Source organism: Globicephala melas, chromosome 14, assembly GCF_963455315.2.
Source record: "Globicephala melas chromosome 14, mGloMel1.2, whole genome shotgun sequence".
NCBI classification, from domain to species: domain Eukaryota; kingdom Metazoa; phylum Chordata; class Mammalia; order Artiodactyla; family Delphinidae; genus Globicephala; species Globicephala melas.
The window spans coordinates 16,676,070-16,690,177 of record NC_083327.1 but is presented as its reverse complement, the minus strand read 5'-3'; positions in this window follow the sequence as shown (position 1 = coordinate 16,690,177).

Here is a 14,108-nt window from a genome sequence, read left to right as displayed (position 1 = left end):
TGTCTTTTTGAATGATGATTTTTCTCTGGGTATATGCCCAGTAGTGGGATTGCTGGGTCACATGGTATTTCTATTTTTAGTTTTTTAAGGAACCTCCGTACTGGTCTCCATAGTGGCTGTATCAATTTACATTCCCACCAACAGTGCAAGAGGGTACCCTTTTCTCCACACCCTCTCCAGCATTTGTTGTTTGTAGATATTCTGATGATGCCCATTCTGACTGTTGTGAGGTGATACCTCATTGTAGTTTTCATTTGCATTTCTCTAATGATTGGTGATATTGAGCAGCTTTTCATGTGCTTCTTGGCCATCTGTATGTCTTCTTTGGAGAGATGTCCATTTAGGTCTTCTGCCCATTTTTGGATTAGGTTGTTTGTATTTTTAATATTGAGCTGCATGAGCTATTTATATATTTTGGAGATTAATCCTTTGTCTGTTGATTCATTTGCAAATATTTTCTCCCATTCTGAGGGTTGTCTTTTCATCTTCTTTATGGTTTCCTTTGCTGTGCAAAAGCTTTGAAGTTCATTAGGTCCCATTTGTTTGTTTTTGTTATTATTTCCATTACTCTAAGAGGTGGATAAAAAAGATCTTGCTGTGATTTATGTCAAGCAGTGTTCTTCCTATGTTTTCCTCTAACAGTTTTTTAGTGTCCGGTCTTATATTTAGGTCTCTAATCCATTTTGAGTTTATTTTTGTGTATGGTGTTAGGGAGTGTTCTAATTTCATTCTTTTACATGTAGCTCTCCAGTTTTCCCAGTACCACTTATTGAAGAGACTGTCTTTTCTCCATTGTATATCCTTGCCTCCTTTGTCATAGATTAGTTGACCACAGGTGCGTGGGTTTATCTCTGGGCTTTCTATCCTGTTCCATTGATCTGTATCTCTGTTTTTGTGCCAGTACCATATTGTCTTGATTACTGTAGCTTTCTAGTATAGTCTAAAGTCAGGGAGTCTGATTCCTCCCACTCCATTTTTTTTCCCTCAAGACTGCTTTGGCTATTCGGGGTCTTTTGTGTCTCCATACAAATTTTAAGATTTTTTGTTCTAGTTCCGTAAAAAATGCCATTGGTAATTTGATAGGGATTGCATTGAATCTGTAGATTGCTTTGGGTAGTATAGTCCTTTTCACAATATTGATTCTTCCAATCCAAGAACATGGTACACCTCTCCATCTGTTGGTATCATTTTTAATTTCTTTCATCAGTGTCTGATAGTTTTCTGAGTACAGGTCTTTTGCTTCCTTAGGTAGGTTTATTCCTAGGTATTTTATTCTTTTTGATGCAATGGCAAATGGGAGTGTTTCCTTAATTTCCCTTTCAGATTTTTCATCATTAGTGTATACGAATGCAAGAGATTTCTGTGCATTGATTTTGTATCCTGCAACTTTACCAAATACATTGGTTAGGTCTAGTAGTTTTCTGGTGACATCTTTAGGATTCTCTATGTATAGTATCATGTCATCTGCAAACAGTGACAGTTTTACTTCTTTTCCAATTTGTATTCCTTTTATTTCTTTTTCTTCTCTGATTGTCATGGCTAGGACTTACAAAACTATGTTGAATAATAGTGATGAGAGTGGACATCCTTGTCTTGTTCCTTATCTTAGTAGAAATGCTTTCAGTTTTTCACCATTGAGGATGATGTTTGCTGTGGGTTTGTCGTATATGGCCTTTATTACGTTGAGGTAGGTTCCCTCTATGCCCACTTTCTGCAGAGTTTTTATCATAAATGGCTGTTGAATTTTGTCAAAAGCTTTTTCTGCATCTATTGAGATGATCATCTGGTTTTATTCTTCAGTTTCTTAATATGGTGTATCACATTGATTGATTTGCATATATTGAAGAATCCTTGCATCCCTGGGATAAATCCCACTTGCTCATGGTGTATGATCCTTTTAATGTGTTGTTGGATTCTGTTTGCTAGTATTTTGTTGAGGATTTTTGCATCTATATTCATCAGTGATATTGGTCTGTAATTTTCTTTTTTTGTAGTATCTTTGTCTGGTTTTGGTATCAGGGTGATGGTGGCCTCATAGAATGAGTTTGGGAGTGTTCCTTCCTCTGCAATTTTTTGAAAGAGTTTGAGAAGGATGGGTGTTAGCTCTTCTCTAAATGTTTGATAGAATTCACCTGTGAAGCCATCTGGCCCTGGGCTTTTGTTTCTTGGCAGATTTTTAATCACAGTTTCAATTTCATTACTTGTGATTGTTCTGTTCATATTTTCTCTTTCTTCCTGGTTTAGTCTTGGAAGGTTATACCTTTCTAAGAATGTGTCCATTTCTTCCAGGTTGTCCATTTTACTGGCATAGAGTTGCTTGTAGTAGTCTCTTAGGATGCTTTGTATTTCTGAAGTTTCTGTTGTAGCTACTCCTTTTTCATTTCTAATTTTACTGATTTGAGTCCTCTCCCTCTTTTTCTTGATGAGTCTGGCTAATGGTTTATCAATTTTATTTATCTTCTCAAAGAACCGCCTTTAGTTTTATTGATATTTGCTACTGTTTTCTTTGTTTCTATTTCATTTATTTCTGCTCTGATCTTTATGATTTCTTTCCTTCTGCTAACTTTGGGTTTTGTTCGTTCTTCTTTCTCTAGTTCCTTTAGGTGTAAGGTTAAATTGTTTATTTGAGATTTTTCTTGTTTCTTGAGGTAGGCTTGTATAGCTATAAACTTCCCTCTTAGAACTGCTTTTGCTGCATCCCATAGGTTTTGGATCATCGTGTTTTCATTGTCATTTGTCTCTAGGTATTTTTTGATTTCCTCTTTGATTTCTTCAGTGATCTCTAAGGTATTTAGTAACGTATTGTTTAGCCTCCATGTGGTAGTGTTTTTTACATTTTTTTCCCCTGTAATTAATTTCTAATCTCATAGCATTGTGGTCAGAAAAGATGCTTGATATGATTTCAATTTTCTTAAATTTACTGAGGCTTGATTTGTGACCCAAGATGTAATCTATCCTGGAGAATGTTCCGTGGGCACTTGAGAAGAAAGTGTAATCTGCTATTTTTGGATTGAATGTCCTATAAATATCAATTAAATCTATGATCTATTGTGTCATTTAAAGCTTCTGTTTCCATATTTATTTTCATTTTGGATGATCTGTCCATTGGTGTAAGTGAGGTGTTAAAGTCCTCCACTATTTTTGTGTTACTGTCAACTTCCTCTTTTATAGCTGTTAGCAGTTGCCTTATGTATTGAGGTGCTCCTGTGATGGGTGCATATATATTTATAATTGTTATATCTTCTTCTTGGATTGATCCCTTGATCCTCATGTAGAGTCCTTCCTTGTCTTTTGTAGCATTCTTTATTTTAAAGTGTATTTTATCTGATATGAGTATTGCTACTCCAGCTTTCTTTTGATTTCCCTTTGCATGGAAAATCTTTTTCCATCCCCTCACTTTCAGTTTGTATGTGTCCCTAGGTCTGAAGTATGGGACTCTTGTAGACAGCATATATATGGGTCTTGTATTTGTATCCATTCAGCAAGCCTGTGTCTTTTGGTTGGAGCATTTAATCCATTCATGTTTAAGGTAATTATCGATATATATATTCCTATGACCATTTTCTTAATTTTTATGGGTTTGTTTTTGTAGGTCCTTTTCTTTTCTTGTGTTTCCCACTTAGAGAAGTTCCTTTAGCATTTGTTGTAGAGCTGGTTTGGGGGTGCTGAATTCTCTTAGCTTTTGCTTGTCTGTAAAGCTTTTGATTTCTCCATCGAATCTGAATGAGATCCTTGCTGGGTAGAGTAATCTTGGTTGTAGGTTCTTCCCTTTCATCACTTTAAGTATATCATGCCACTCCCTTCTGGCTTGTGGAGTTTCTGCTGAGAAATCAGCTGTTAACCTTATGGGATTTTCCTTGTATGTTATTTGTCATTTTTCACTTGCTGCTTTCAATAATTTTTCTTTGTCTTTAATTTTTGCCAGTTTGATTACTATGTGTCTTCACATGTTTCTCCTTCTGTTTATCCTGTATGGGACTCTCTGTACTTCCTGGACTTGGGTGGCTCTTTTCTTTCCCATGTTAGGTAAGTTTTTGACTATAATCTCTTCAAATATTTTCTCGGGTCCTTTCTCTCGCTCTTCTCCTTCTGGGACCCCTATAATGCGAATGTTGTTGCGTTTATTGTTGTCCCAGAGGTCTCTTATGCTGTCTTCATTTCTTATCATTCTTTTTTCTTTATTCTGTTCTGCAGCAGTGAATTCCACCATTATGTCTTCCAGGTCACTTATCCGTTCTTCTGCCTCAGGTATTCTGCTCTTGATTCCTTCGAGTGTCGTTTTCATTTCAGTTATTGTATTGTTCATCTCTGTTTGTTTGTTCTTTAATTCTTCTAGGTCTTTGTTAAACATTTCTTGCATCTTCTCGATCTTTGCCTCCATTCTTTTTCCGCGGTCCTGGATCATTTTCACTATCATTATTCCGAATTCTTTTTCTGGAAGGTTGCCTATCTCCACTTCATTGAGTTGTTTTTCTGTGGTTTTATCTTGTTCCTTCATCTGGTACGTAGCCCTCTGCCTTTTCATGTGGTTTTTGTTCCACAGGCTGCAGGATTGTAGTTCTTCTTGCTTCTGCTGTCTGCCCTCTCAGGGAAAGTCTTTTAGATGTGACACCAGAAGTACAAACAATAACAAAAATGTATATTAATTGAATTTCATGAAAACTAAAAACTTTTATGCTTCAAAGAACACTATCAAGAAAATGAAAAGATAACTCCCAGAATGGGAGAAAACATATATAAATCATATATCTGATAACAGATTTATATCTAGAATATGCAAGGAACTCTTACAACTCAATAACAAGAAGACAAACCTACTTTTTAAATGGGCAAAGTATCCGAATTGACATTTCTCCAAAGAAGATATATCAATACAGATAGTCAATAAGCCTTTGAAAAGATGCTCAATATCATTAGCTCTCAGGAAAATGAAAAACAAAACCACAGCGAGACAATAAGTTATTATTTAACTGTTAAGAAAGTTAACAGTTAAAACTGTTAAGTTTCAAACATAATAATGACCATAAATAAGAGAGTCCTGGGAGAGCTTTGTTGAAGTGTTAAACTTTCAATCTCACAGATTAAAGAACTTGATATGAACATAGGTGGATCTGGAAGGACAGAAGACATTCCATATGGAGAATAGAAATACGTGTTCAAAACCTGGTACTTCCAGTCCCTCCTTTTCCTAACTCATCCTTCGTACTATCACTGGAGAGGTCTTTCTAAAGGCAAACTTCTGAACAGTTCATTCTCTGCTCAATGCCCTGAAGGTACCTCATTACCTCCAGAATAAGGTAATTACCCTTTAGTGTAATATTGACAGCCCGTCCTACCACTTGCCTCAAAGCACTCACTCTTTGTATCCCATTCTCCTGCAATAGCAATCAGTTTATGGTTCCCTAAACCTGTCATATTTTTTCTTTATTTCTATTTTCTGAATATTCAACACTCTTCTCAGAGGACTTTCCACACACATTTTCTTTGCCTGCCTGGTAAACTGATTCATTCTCTTATACTTGGCTTAATATCACCTTTTTCTTGAAACGTGTTGGCCTCAGATAGCATGTACTGCTCCATCCTCTTCACTACCCATGTGAGTTATGACACCTCATGTATAATTGTTTACATGGTTGACTTCCACATCAGACTGTAGTCCTTTCTTCTTTGTATCTTCAGTGTCAAGGAAAGCACCTATTGAAGGACTACATGGATGGTTGGATGGATAAATTACAAACTAATTAAAAGCTCTCAATCATCTACTTCAAGCTTGGTGTAGGTTGAACTACCTAAATAATCAATCTGACGCCTTCCTAGCTAATAGGAATTTTAGAATAAGTTTTTAAGTTTTCAGGAAAAAAAGGTTTAGAAATTATATCACAGCACTTTTAATGCAAACTGATGTTTCTCTTACTCTTTCCTAAAGAAAAAAATTAGTTACTCTGTGTGGAAAAAGAAGTTAAAAAATAATAATAGACTTTTCATGATATAGATTCAATATTGGGGTATTCATTGCCTCAAACAGTGGAATTTAGCTTGGTACTTCAGTAAGTTGGTGTTATGAGAAAATTTTTTTTTGAGAAATTTTGAAATTGAAACAAAGCTTATCAGATTCACATAAATAAAAAATATATAATTATAATTATACATAATTATATTAAAATTAATTAAATAAAAATATTTTTAATTAAAATATAATTACGTATAATTACATGTAAATACTAGTTTGGAAGTTGTGACTGAAATATGTTTTCAAAGAGTTGTCTAATATATGTTCTGTATGGCCAGTGTGACAAATAGATGTTATCACAGGCAATTCATCATAACTTTTTTTTTTAGTCTTTGGACAGAATCAAAAAATGTACTTATTGGATCACAAGTTGTACCTTATATGAAAAGTACAGAGTTTCTGGTTATTTGAGCATGAAATATTATTTATTATAATTGTCAGTAACTTTGCTGAACTTGATTTCCTATTAAAACACGTTATAAATTCTTTCATGTGTATAATCTCATTATAAATTGACTTGGTTAAGAAGAAAAGACACATAATGGTTCCATTTTATGATAAAATCTTTATTGAGAAAAATGTTTTCATGCTCAAGAAAACTGCAACAATATATTGTCAATGCAAATATTGCACAATTTTTGTTTCCAGTGTTCCTTTCATATTCCTGAAAGTTTGTGGCTTAAAGACAGACCACATGATGCTAGATTTTTTATAATTAAGAATTAGAGAAGTATTCTGCTTTGTCTCTTGAAAGCATTTTTAGAGCCCAGTGCAGTTATCACTGAGTTAAAGGCCCATCTGGGACCTGCCTGTCTTTTCTAAGCCCAACTCTGCTTGTTATTAAACTTCACCTAGTGGGCTAGGAAGTGGGCCATGTTTAATGAAATTTCCAGGGCATGGAATTTGGGCTGGGCTTAGCTATTACCACAAGCAAAAATAAATTTCTTGGTGCAGAAATAATTTTTCTGTCTTAGAATTTTCACAGCCCTTGGTATTTTTCTTATGGATCTTATCACTTTCCACCTTGCTTTATGGTTACTTATCTGCAATATTTACTCCCCCTATTATATTGTAAGTAAGAAACTGACTTTACTCATCTTTTTATAACCCGTACCACTTTTTACAGAGATTTAGCATATAGGAGTTAACTAATCGATGTCATTCGAATGAAATTTTTCAATTAATTTCTCTAACTTCAAGTATAGAACTGTGACAATGCCAAAAATGTGTTTAGAGAAAACTTTAGCTTCACCATGATTATAAACATCAATAACCTAATAATGAAACATGTCCTATAGATCAACTTATATGTGGATATCATTGTCTTCCTCTAGTCCATTTTCTTGAATAGTCAGCAGCTCGCTGAAGTACTTCCTGTAAGAGGGCTCCTTGATGTTTCAGCGCCCTCCAGAGGTCTCCAGAATATTCTGACACTTGTCCTTGGAGAACATGCAGAAACCCACAATTTTGCATTGGATGCATAAAGGTTGCTGGGGCCTACCACACCTGGCAGGCTCCCAAGAGGAATACAAGATGACCTTCTAAATGTGGAAAGAAAATATTAGGACTTATATTTTACATACAGGTCACTATTGGGGTTGAGCCCAGAGCAGCAACGTGCTCTTTATCACACTGTGTATCTCACTATGCTACTGTCTCCCTGTGCTTCCAAGAGTCAGCTCCCAAGAAAATGAGTTGCACTCAGTCCTTCCCTCAGGGGCTGCTATTGAGGGAACCCAAGAAATCCGGTGAAGTGAATGTATGTACTATGTGATCTAGTTAACTAATGCTTATTTAATGGATACATGTTTTGAAAAGATTTCTGCAAAGAAACTTCATAATGAAGATAACGCTAACCTGTAAGAGCCAGTGAACAAGAAACTAACATTCCTGACACTTTTCTGAACCCAAGGAAGAGCTCTTTGTCAGCCGAATTGCAATATAAAAGTAATGGCAATCTAATCAGATCTAACAAGAAGTGGACCAAAAAAAATCAAAATTGTCTAGAACTATTTTAGATAGGCATTTGCATCCATGGTAATGATAAACCTCACCCTACCTGTACACTGTGCCCTGAGATTCTAAATGATAATACGATACATCGCACTTGGCATTTAACTATTTTGTTTGTTTAATCAATAAACAAACAGTAGGCAGCTAGGGCATTTATGTTTCTATTTTTGTGTTTCATAACATACTTAATATCTTAGTAAAGGGGTACATGTACAAATTTATATATTTCTAAATAACGTACAGTAAATCTGTCCAGGCAGCGCATTCCTAAATGGAGGTACTTGCTCACATTTCTTTACTGAAGAGAGTCCATGTTCAAAAAAGTGTCAAGACCACTGTGTAAAGGGCACTAAACTTTGTAACTGCATCACTATCAGAGGCCACCATGTTGAAGCCTGATTTTACAAAGGAGAAAAGTGAGCTCCAGAGAGTTTAAGGTGCTTTTCCAGCGTCACGTTTCCAGCTGATTGTAGAATCAGGTTATAATGCAGGTCTTCTGATCCTCAGTTCAAAAACCTTTCCACTCTACCACAGAGAGTAAGAAATCTGAAGTGACTTTACCCTGGTTCCAAAGGCACACTTGTCCCCTACACGTTGTTGACTCTCGGAAGCACAGGGAGGAGTAGCGTAGGGAGATACACAGTGTGATAAAGAGCACGTTGCAGCTCCGGGCTCAACCCCATAGTTCCATGACCCGACTTGGTTCTCAGTTTCTTTGTATTCTTGACCCTTTTATGTTTAGTGACATTAACCCATTCCTCCACGTGGACTTTTCTTTTACCTTCACTCACTGGGTCTTCTAGACCATCTCCTCAGCTTGTCCCAATGGCAGCTCCATACTATATTTTGTCCTGCCTTATAGCCTTGGTTTTTCAACTCAGTGCTACCCATGGTCCAACGTGGCAGCCCTAACACCCACCAAGAGGCCCAGGTCCTACTCCCGGGGTCTAAGTTTGCTTTGAGTTATAGGAACCATGCTGATTGTTTGCATCTTGCATGTTGTTGGGCCGGTGGCCCTACTTTAAAATCCAGTTTTCCTTCAAAACTCTGAACTCATTTTGGTCCTGAATTGCTCTAGGATTACATGAGAGGTTGGAGGAAGCTGAGAATGTGAATTTAGTTCCAGATCTATATCTCTGAGTTTGGGAATTTAGTAAGTATTGTCTGTCATAGCTATAATGGAAAAATATTTGGGACCTCAGTGTAATACAAAGAAGCAGAGCAAAAGGAAACATAAGGAAATACAATGGTTATGAGCATGAATTTGAAGCCAAACTGTGATCTAATTCCAGCTCTGCCATTTATTAGCTGTATAAACTTGGGCAGGTCAGTTCCTTTCTCTGTTTCTCCATCTATAAGATGGGAATAATAATTGTACCTACTTCAAAAAAATTTGTGAAGATTAATTTAGAATTACGTCTGACGAGAGCAAGTTCTGTATAAGTACTAGACAGTAGCATAATCTTCGTGAAGTGTTAAGTGTTGAATAGATATTTGTCTGTCACTGAACAAATGCCTGGTGGTCTATATCTGTACACAAAATTGGGCTCACTGTTGTAGGGACTACAGTAAAGTACAGTACACAATACTTGGGGTGAGAGTCTGAGTTAAAGCAGCAGGAATGGTAATGGAAATGAGTGGATGAACTTTTAAATTAAAAAGTTAGAATACACTAGATATAATAACCAATTAAATGTGGGCATGAAAGAAAAAAATGGTCTTAAAAAAGAAACCTTCCCCCCACCCCCATACTTCAGTTTGTATGTTTAGATAACCTATGTTTTAAATGACAGAGGAAATGCAGAGGGAGGAACAGGCTTTAAATGAAAGATAATAAAATTGATTTGTATGTTTCTAGTGCCTATATGTAGAGATGAACCTGGAGCTCAGGGGAAAGGGACAGTGGAATTTGAGTTGAGGTGATTGTTGAGGACATAGGAGTCATTGAGATCACCCAGGGGAGACATTTAAAGGAAAACGGAAAGTCAGATAAGCCCAACATTTAAGAGAGAATGGGAGGACAAATCAGGAAGTCAGAAAGGATATTTAGAAATGTGGAAGCAACAACAGAGTGTACTACCATGGAAATGAAGGATGTAGGAAGGTCCAAAGGTCCAACAGTGGCAACTGCTGTGGGAAGATTAAGTAGAGTGAAGATTGAAAATAAACCCATGGATATGATGATTAGGCTATAATTGGCTGCAGTGAGTTGGTAGAGACAGTGCACATTGTGCATCGTGGCAATGATTTAGACAGCATCTCCAGGAAGAAACTAGAGTTTTTTGTGTTGCCGCTCACTCACTGTCTGATGTCCTGAGCAACATACAAATACTCTCTAAGCCTCAGTGTTCTCATCTGTGTAAATAGGGCTGCTGATGATACCACCTCGTCGGATGCTTGGAAGATTTAAATGAGATAATACGTGTAAGGTGCACAGTACCTGGCACACACACATCATTCATTCAACGAATATTAACTGTTATCATTATTAACGATATTATTACAATCAGTTAAGGAGAAAATGGGAAGTTAGAACATGGAGGCTTCTCAAGAAGTCTACCGGAAAGAGAAGGAGAGACGTGAAACATTCACTTGAGTAGGAAATAGTGCCCACGAAGGGATGTTTAAAAATTTTAGGATGGAGAGAGGCTTGCTCATGTTTTTAGGCAGAGGAGAACAAGCCAGTAACTGAGTAAAAATACTGTTATGAGAAGTGGAGGGTTCTTTATTTAGATAAAATTTTCTCATAACGGATCAATTTCACAAAGAGATAATATGACAAGTTCAATAAATCAAAAACAGAAAGCAATATTGGAGTTGAAACATCTGTGCGTGAACCTAATCTATGAAACCACCTGCAATTTGTTGGCTGTTCTCAAGCAAAGTAAGTATTTCTTCCATGGAGCGCTTTCAGTTTTTTCAATTTGCAATCCTTTACTGCTCTTGAAATGAATGTGAATTCTTGAAAGTCGTGGCTAAGAATCTGGGCAGGTCTACCTAGATCACCTCCTTCCAACAGTTTTTCTAGTCTTGTGAGACTTGAAAAGATGAGAGAGAGAGAGAGAGAAAGACACCAACTATCTCAACAAACCAGGCAGTCAATCCCCAAGCAGATCTCAGGCTTGGGAACTAGCATCCGTAGGTAAGACCCATTGGAAAGTAGTGACTACTTCTTTAGCCATAAATATTCATCAAAGAAGTCAAATAGCCTCTGGCAATAGACGGAGATCAGTGGACCCACAGTGATCAAAGAAACGGTGAAAAGGGAAAACAGAGGACAGTACAGAATACGTTCATCACATTACATAGCTTGGTTCAAAAAATAGGCACTTCCAACATTATGTGTTAAAGAATGTGATGGACCATTTTGACTGCCAGAGTCATCAACTTGTCATGCTGAAAGTTTAGAAAAACTTAACAGCTACCTCTTCGTGACAGTTGACTGCAAGCAAGTGAAGAAGATCCTTGTAGACCAATTCACTAGACCTCTCCAATCCCAGTAGTTCCTCTTTGCAAAAGAGCTCTCGTCTCCTGGTCAGTGGAAAGAGTGATGGGGGATGTGTATCTGGCCTGACTTTTCTCTCTCATGACGACAGCAAGAGCACAAGGCTGGCTTCAGTGAAAGCTTCTTGGTTGAATTTTCACTTTCTTCTTGGCCATCTAGAGTCATCAGGAAAAGAATCTAATAGACCAATTCAGGCTGAGTTGCTGATGACTGATATTGGTTTGTTATGATATCCCTTCAGGCTGTTTACATTTGAGCAAGAGAGCATTAACTCTGAAGGTAGGAATTTTAAGTACTTTGGAATGCTGTAGGGGAGACGTGTGAAGACTTAGGACTCTTCCTAGCGCTTTACCAATTATATCCTATAAACGACAGCCTCCTCTTAGCTCTGACAATTCTTGGCAGGCGACAAGGCTGAGGATACTAAGAATAACAACCATGTGACCAGAGTCCTGATCCAAAACCCTTTCTAGAAAGAAAAGTCTTCATGATCTAGGAAATCAAGGTGAAATTACCTCCTTCCTTTGTGTGGCTCTCATCATGGATTGTCTGTGACAACTAAATGTATCTTGTACTGAATTTTTTTTTTCTTTTGGCTGCATTGGGTCTTCGTTGCTGCGCGCGGGCTTTCTCTAGTTGCAGTGAGCGGGGGCTACTCTTCCTTGCGGTGCGCGGGCTTCTCATTGTGGTGGCTTCTCTTGTTGCGGAGCACAGGCTCTAGGTGTGCGGACTTCAGCAGTTGTGGCACGTGGGCTCAGTAGTCGTGGCTTGCGGGCTGTAGAGCACAGGCTCAGTAGTTGTGGCACACGGGCTTAGTTGCTCCGCAGCAAGTGGGATCTTCCCAGACCAGGGCTCGAACCCGTGTCCCCTGCATTGGCAGGCGAATTCTTAACCACTGAGCCACCAGGGGAGTCCTCTTGTACTGATTTTTTTTTAATGCGTTGGTTAAAAAACGTATCCCCAGTGGCTTCCCTGGTGGCACAGTGGTTGAGAGTCCGCCTGCCGATGCAGGGGACACGGGTTCGTGACCCGGTCTGGGAGCATCCCACATGCCGCGGAGCGGCTAGGCCCGTGAGCCATGGCTGCTGAGCCTGCCCGTCCGGAGCCTGTGCTCCGCAGGGGGAGAGGCCACAACAGTGAGAGGCCCACGTACCGCAAAAAAAAAAAAAAAAAAAAAGTATCCCCAGACTTCCCTGGTGATGCAGTGGCTAAGGATCCGCCTGCCAATGCAGGGAACACGAGTTCGATCCCTGGTCCGGGAAGATCCCACATGCCGTGGAGCAGCTAAGCCCACGTACCACAACTACTGAAGCCCGCGCACTCTAGGGCCCGCGAGCCACAACTACTGAGCCTGCGTGCTGCAACTACTGAAGCCCGCGCGCCTAGAGCCTGTGCTCCGCAACAAGAGAAACCACTGCAATGAGAAGCCCGCACGCCGCAAGGAAGAGTAGCCCCCACTCGCCGCAACTAGAGAAATCCCGGGCGCAGCAACGAAAACCCAACACAGCCAAAGGAAAAAAAAAAAAGATAATATCCCCAACCATTATTCTAATCTGAGAAAAGCAGAAAGAGGAAGAACCAGATTCATAGAGACCCTACTCTGTAAAAGTAAATCCTCAGACTGCCTTCAGGAAATAAAGAATTTTCATTGATGAAAAATTTAGCAATAAAAGCACCGAGTAAATAGTTATTAGTCAGGTAGTAATGTTTGTGGAAAAGACAGTATGCTAACTGTTGTGGGCAAATATAAGGGAGGAGACAGTAAGAAACTACTAAATACGCGACAACAAACGTGAGAAACAGATATTACCCAGTGCAACTGTGTGTGTGTGTGTGTGTGTGTGTGTGTGTGTGTGTGTGTGTGTGTGTGTTATTGAGGATAGAGTATGGATGAAGGGAATATAAAGTTATTGCAACAGGCAAAAACAATAGCAATTCCTGTCTTTATGTAGGGCGATTGCTTTCACAAAGTTTTTTTTTTTAATTTGATTCTCGTATCTACCCTAAGAACTTAGTGTTAAAATGCTAAAAACTCAAACAACAAGATCCTACTGTATAGGACAGGGAACTGTATCAATTGCCTGTGATAAACCATAATGGAAAAGAATATAAAAAAGAATGTATATAAGGGGTGGGATGAATTGGGAGATTGGGATTGACATTTATACACTATTGATACTATGTATAAAATAGATAACTAATGAGAACCTACTAGATAGCACAGGGAACTCTACTCAGTGCTCTGTGGTGACCTAAATGGGAAGGAAATCCAAAAAATCGGGGTTATATGTATACATATAGCTGATTCAGTTTGCGGTACAGTAGAAACTAACACAACATTGTAAAGCAAATATACTCCAATAAAATATTTTTAAAAAGAACGTATGTATACATACATATATATATAACTGAATCAGTTTGCTGTACAGCAGAAATTAATACATTGTAAATCAACTATACTTGAATAAAAAAAGAAAAACATACTAAAATCTCAAGTGCAGCAGAGATCCAGAGGAGAGAAGGGAGGCTTGTCTAAAAGGTCACACAGCAGGTGGACAGTTAGGGAGAGGGATGGGGGAG